A 7,419-nucleotide genomic window follows, 5' to 3' on the forward strand; every position below is an offset into this window, starting at 1 on the left:
TCTTCCATTTCTGGTTGAAAACTAGAAATTTGAAGCTCTTTTCCATGAGTGATCATCCTCATAAATTTGCTCTTTTTACTCGCATCACTCATGTTCAAATAAAAAGGGGTATGGTGATTGATAGCTCCCATTTATATAGTGTTTTTAGGATCATTTTAGTTCGTTTTCACTTTATTTCCATTCAATTTCAGTATCGTTTTCTTATCTTTTAGTTAAAATTCGCAATTTCCATTATTTATGGCATTTTCTGTGTTTTCAGGTGTTTTTAGGACTATTTGAGCATTTTTGAACCAGACCCGAGCCTTTTGGAGCATCTCCGGAAAATTCAGGGACCATCAAAGCACTTTTGGGATTTGTTAGGGACCATTAGAGCAAATTTCGGAAACCCATGGACCAAAACAAAGAAAATCCGGACAATCAGCCCCAATTCAGTGCCTGTCTCGGCGAGACACAAAGCTGTCTCGTCGAGACAGGCTCTGTCTCATCGAGACGAGGCGGGAAAACGCCTCTCCCTTACTGAAATCTCGAATGAAATGTCCCAAAAACCCTTTTTAACTACGGGAAATGACTTTTATACCCCCGGAAGACCTAGGGTTTCCTCGTTATGTCTATAAATAGCGAGCTAATCTCAGTTCTTTGGTGAGATTAGATTTTTAATAATTCAACCTCCATAATGTAGATTTATATTTTTGTTTAGTTTTATTTTCCTGCTTTCTAGATTAGGTTTATTTCAGTTTTTATTTCTTTTGTTGAAGAACAATCAATGTGAGAAGCTCATTATCTTCTATTTTATAAATCGGAATCGACAAAGCGGGTTTTAGATTTCTAATTCTCTCTTTTATCTTTTACCTTTATATTCAATTGAAGCTTTTTCCGTTATTCCTATTTTCCTATTGCTATGATTGGTTTGTCTATGAACTAATCCCCATCCAATTTGTGATGGGGATGAGATTGATTATATGATTATGTATGATTAGGGATCTATGGCCTTTGATTGATCAGTTTATGCATGCTTAATGCCTTGAAATTGTCAGGAATAGGATTATTGCTAGAATGAAACTCGATGATGATCAACTAGCCTGCTTTATGTATATATTGTGCCTAATGCCTATAAACCTGACGAAGATAGGATTATAGATAGATAAGGACCTGACCATGGAATTATCTATGCTGAATATGTGTAAACCTGACCTCGCTAGAGACCACTAGGAGTGCGGCTTCGTGGATGGGCTACGGCCAGGGGAGTAGGAGAAGGGTGTACAAGGAGCTCTTCCGCACAAGGCCCTAAGTTTAAGGGGGCCCAATTTTTTATTATTATACAAATCTAAATAAATTATTGTTATTAATTATTATGTGAAAAATTATGTGAATGTTAACTTATCCAGAAAATTAACGCTCTAAGAGTTTTAAGGGGCCCAAATTTTATTATTATTATTATACTAATTTAATTATTTTTATTATATTTATTATGTTAAAAATCAAGTTAAAAGTATTTTTGTGTTTCATTTTATAGAAACATTATTATTATATGAAAGTATTAATTTTTTTTTAATGAATATGGTCCGATTTTTTTCCATTTAGCACAGGGCCCCAAAAATGTTTAAGACGGCCCTGGCTACGGCTTTAGCCTTAGTTGCCAAAGAACCTAATGCTTTGCATGACTTAGGGTATATGCCTAATCAAGCCGTCACCCGAATGCATGTGAATAGGTTAGATGACACAAAGAAATAGGCTAAATTTCACAAAGGGCTATACCTAGGTTGCATAATCATTTCAAGTTTAATAAAAACATAAAATTCAACCGGTATTGGATGCAATTCCTATGAGCACAAAGACAATAAATGTAATCCCACACCTAAGAGATCAATCATTCCTAATTATGAGTCTAAAATATTGATCTTTATGGCTCTAACTCACAATTTAAGGGTAATTTATATCAATCCTAGCCTCAACTAACGTTCCGTTCCATGTCAATTTTAGGCAAATAATACTCTTTGGAGACTCAAATGTTGTTCAAAAAAATTCGCATGCATCAATTTCATTTAGAATGTGCAAATTTTTAAGTGCATTGTCAACTGTATTGTCGGGTTAGCTAAATGTATCAAATTCAACTGCCTAGGATTCTTTTTATTCCTAGAATTAAAATAAAAGGCAAACAAAAACATAAAGAACGAAAGCCTAAAATTAAAACAAAAACATGCAACCTAATATAGAATTTTTTTAAAAAAAATTAAAAACATGCAAATGGCAGAATAAAAAATCATCATATCCTATTACCTCATCCTCACACTTACAACATGCATAAAAGCAAAACATAAAGTGCAGAAAAGAAATAGGATAGAAAAACTCCCTCATGGGTGGCTGTCAATCCAATCCCGAATTTCCGATGCTAAATTGTTCAAATCTAAGCGGATGTCCCGAAAATCAATCCGGCGTCGGTGAGTATTCCGATTAGAGGGTTCTGCCAATAGAAAAAAAAGAAAACAAACATAAGAATAGAGAAAGCAAAAGAAAAGAAAAAAGTTTATATATTTTTTTTTTAAAAAAATTCCATCTCGTCGAGATGAACAGTGTCTCGACGAGATGAGACGAGAATTTTTTTTATTTATTTTTTTTTTGTGTGTCTCGTCGAGACAGAAAAGTGTCTCGACGAGACGAGACGAAAAACCCAAATATATATATATATATATATATTTTATATATATATACAAATCTAAACAATTATTTCAACCTATTCAATTTACACAGATTATAATCGAAATAGTCCCCGGCAACGGCGCCAAAAACTTAATGGTGGTGTTGTCGGGTATTTATAGATTTAATCTAATTATAAACGAAATAGTCCCTGACAAATTTAATCTAATTATAATCAAAATAGTCCCCCGACAACGGCGCCAAAAACTTGATGCTCGTAAAATATATAACAATTAATAGGATAAGTGTATCCTATCGCAACAAGTAATATTGTGCTAAGCACGAGATCAAACCACAAAGACTATTTGTTATAATAGTAAATCTACCTAGGCTGGCCTAATTATTTAGATGGTTGAATAATGATTTGGGTTTTTGATAATTAACTAAACGAATTGAAAGCAATAACATAACAAAATAAGGTGAACAATCAACAGGGTAGAAGGTGAATTAACGGATGGTACAATCTAGGATGAGGAATCCTTTGATTAAATCCTATGTATGGGTTTAGGGAGTTCATATTTATGTTTTACCAGTGATTGACGGTAATTGCCCTAATAAGAAAGAAAAATGTGTACAAGATTCATCTAACCTATTAACATGCATTCGGGTGACGGCGTGATTAGGCATATACCCTAGGTCATGCAAAGCATTAGGTTCTTTGGCAACTAAGGCTAAAGCCGTAGCCCAGCCACGAAGCCGCACTCCTAGTGGTCTCTAGCGAGGTCAGGTTTACACAGATTCAGCATAGATAATTCCATGGTCAGGTTCTTATCTACCTATAATCCTATCTTCGTCAGGTTTATAGGCATTAGGCACAATATATACATAAAGCAGGCTAGTTGATCGTCATCGAGTCTCATTCTAGCAATAATCCTATTCCTGACAATTTCAAGGCATTAAGCATGCATAAACTGACAAATCAAGGGCCCTAGATCCCTAATCATACATAATCATATAATCAATCTCATCCCCATCCCAAATTGGATGGGGATTAGTTCATAGACAAACCAATCATAACAATAGGAAAATAGGAATAATGGAAAAAGCTTCAATTGAATATAAAGGTAAAAGATAAAAGAGAGAGATAGAAATCTAAAACCCGCTTTGTCGATTTCGATTTATAAAATAGAAGATAACGAGCTTCTCCCATTGATTGTTCTTCAACAAAAGAAATAAAAACTGAAATAAGCCTAATATAGAAAGCGGGAAAATAAAACTAACCAAAAATATAAATCTACATTGTGGAGGCTGAATTATTAAAAATCTAATCTCACCGAAGAACTGGGTGAGATTAGCTCGCTATTTATAGACATAGCGAGGAAACCCTAGGTCTCCCGGGGGTATAAAAGTCATTTCCTGTAGTTAAAAAGGGTTTTTGGGACTTTACATTCGAGATTTCAGCAAGGGAGAGGCGTTTTTGCGCCTCTCCCGTCTCGTCTCGTCGAGACGAGTGCCTGTCTTGTCGAGACAGCGAGTGTCTCGACGAGACAACTTTGTGTCTCACCGAGACAGGCACTAAATTGGGACTGATTGTCTGGATTTTCTTTGTTTTGGTCCCTAGGTTTTTGAAATTTGCTCTAATGGTCCCTGATGAATCCCAAAAGTGCTCCGACGGTCCCTGAATTGTCTGGAGATGCTCCAAAAGGCTTGGGTCTGGTTCGGAAATGCTCAAATAGTCCTGAAAACACAAAAAATGCCATAAATAACGGAAATTGCAAATTTTAACTAAGTTTGATAGTTTAACTCAGTTTTAGGTCAGCAAGGCTGAGTGTGATGTGAGATAGCTTTAATCAGATGCTGACTAGAGCTGTTTCAGTTGTGAGTTGGGAAGTAACACTTGAGTCAGTTTCCAACTCAGCACTCAGATTACTCAGCTTCAGCTTGTACAGATTATTTACTGAGTAATTTTAAGCAAGCAACACATACATACATACATATATATATATATATATATATATATATATATATATATATATATATATCAAGATAAAGGGTTAGAGTTTACTCAGCAGACTTATCCTGGTTCGGCCTCTCCGCCTACGTCCAATCCCTGGAATCCTTCCGAGCTTTTTCAATCCTCTACTGAGCTCTTTAAAGGTAGAGCACAAACCATTTACAATAGCAACTGAGTATGCAAGAGTACCGTCCTCTATTCGTCTACTCAATCCTATCTACCACTTAATACTATAACCGAGTATTCAGATTTTCTCTACCACTGAGTACTATAACCGAGTACTCAGCTTCACTCTTCTAACCTTTTACAGATGATACAAGAAATTGTCCTCAATAAATGAAGAACACTTTAGATGAATAAAATCACTCTAGACTTTTACACAATGATTGGAGTTTGGTGTAAGAGCTTGCTTTTTCTTTTCAGGCAGCTTCTATTTTGGATTATCACTTAGTGAAGATTTTGCTTGTCTGTATGTATGTCTCTAGTGTGTTGTATGATCCAAGTGATGATTCAGCTTATTTACTCTTTGAGGTGCCAATGATTTGAATTCCGACATAGTCATTGTGGGAAGAACGGTCTTCTTCGTCATCATGTGGTCAGCTTCCAGAGCTGCAGGCCAATCCTGTCTTCTATTTTTGGCAGGAGCCAGATTTGCCAGATTCGCCTTCTTGCGCCAGATTTGTCTTCTTGCGCCAGGTTTGTCTTCTTGCCAAAAGTCAGATGGTCCATGCATCTCGAAAAGGTCCTTAAAATGGATTTCCAAGACTTCTGGTTTGTGTCAGACCTTGTCTGCCAAATTGATGAAGCATTGACGCTGACTTGGTTGTTACTCAGCTTGACTCAGCGGCTTCACGTTCAAGCTTTTCTGAAGAAGATATTTCTTTCGTAAAGCTGAGTTGCATTCTACTCAGCTTCTGCTGTGTGTCTTGCTTATGCTGACTTTGTTCTGTCTTTCTTTTATAAGCTTTCACTTCCTATTCTCGTTAGTTAACTTACTCAACATTGAACAAACTCATTAGTACAATTAAATCAAAGCACTTAAATTTAATTTTTTAATCATGGGAATACTTTTGTCAAATCAAAATCATGTGGAAAGGAATTTCAATAGTAGGCATGAACATTATTTCACTCAATGAACATTCATGGTATAAGAATATGGCCAATCACAACAACATCATACATGTAACTTATAAGCTACATGCCCAAATGAACAATCATACACATACTCAATCAGTCTAGCTTCCTAAACAGAACATCAAACATAAACATGTTTCATACACATACACATACACATACACATACTCAATCATTTCTAGCAGTATAACTCATAGGTGTTTTGAGCTCACTCAGTGATTGCATGTTCAAATCAACCATGGAGATAGAGAGGGATGAGAGGGATGAAGCTTGCGTAACCTAAACTAGGGTTTGAGATTAGATAGAGGGTTTGTATATCAGCTGAAATTTCAGTCAAATGATAGAGCACCTAAAATTTGGTATGGCCGTGTAAGTGAAATTTCATTTGCCGCTTTTTTGTTTTCGGCATATAATGACATTCATTTATTAGAGGTGTCATCTATTGAGCACATCAAATTTAACGAAAATGCGCGTTTTCTTTGGATGATAGGATTCTGTAATCGTAATGTCATCTGAGAATCGAGCGCATTTTTTATTTCGCCTTCAGATGACATACAATTAAAATACTATCACGAAAAATATTCAGACGACACGAAAACAAATGTCTGTCGTGTATCTTGTGTCATGTGAAAGGGAAAATGGCATAGTGCATATAGGAATTTGACCACGAATTTTGCTCATTTCAGTAGAAGTATGTCTACAGAGTTTGTTATTTGTTTGATCCTGTGGAATGGCCAATTGAAAAAAAGTTGCAAGTACCGTGACATACGTGGTTGGTGAATCGAAGTGGCTATGGGTTTCAATAAAGATCAAGTTGGAGAGGTCTCTGAAAGGAATGGTCTACCCAGGATGACATTATACGCTAACTGTCCATCCATGATGGAAAAATCCAGGTCTCCCTTCCAGGCTCGATCATCATCTTTCATCTCACACTCCAATATTACTTGACTTTTGGTTTGTATCATGTGCCTAGTTGTAGACACCGAGTCGGAGGACCTGTGACGAAAACCTTTAACAAAGCGGTCGAAGCGGTTGGTTCTAGGAAAATTTTGAAAGAGAAAAACGTATAATAATAAAACGGTGAGTCAACGAGAATCGTGATCGTTGAGTGAACGGCTCGTGGACGCTCCGCGACGTAGAGCGAGCGCCTAGTGGCAGCCGACGTGTGTCCGACGACAGTCGGACGCACGTCCGGCAGCGCAGGGCGTGCGCTCGGCGTCCGCGGGACGCCCGACGGCCGTCGGGCACGCACCCCCGACAGCCATTGGGCGAGCGCCCGACGGCCGCTGGGCAGGCGCCCAACGACGTTGGGCGGACGCCCAACGATGGTTGGGCGAATGCCCAACATCAGTTGGGCGTACGCCCAACGATTGTTGGGCGTTCGCCCAACGATTGTTGGGCGTTCGCCCAATAATTGTTGGGCGTTCGCCCAACCAGGGTGGGCGATCGCCCAACCCCCTTTGGGCGACGCCCAAAGTTCCGGGGATCCGTTTGCCTATATAAGGCACGGATCCCCATGCATTTAGGGAGGACTTTTGGGAGGAGCTTCTCACTCTAAACATTTTTAGAGAGAGAAAATCTCTTTTTTGGGAAAAAACATTTTTTTCCCTAAAAATTCCAAATTTTCTAAAAGTTAA

Source organism: Euphorbia lathyris, chromosome 5, assembly GCF_963576675.1.
Source record: "Euphorbia lathyris chromosome 5, ddEupLath1.1, whole genome shotgun sequence".
Classification (NCBI taxonomy): Eukaryota; Viridiplantae; Streptophyta; class Magnoliopsida; order Malpighiales; family Euphorbiaceae; genus Euphorbia; species Euphorbia lathyris.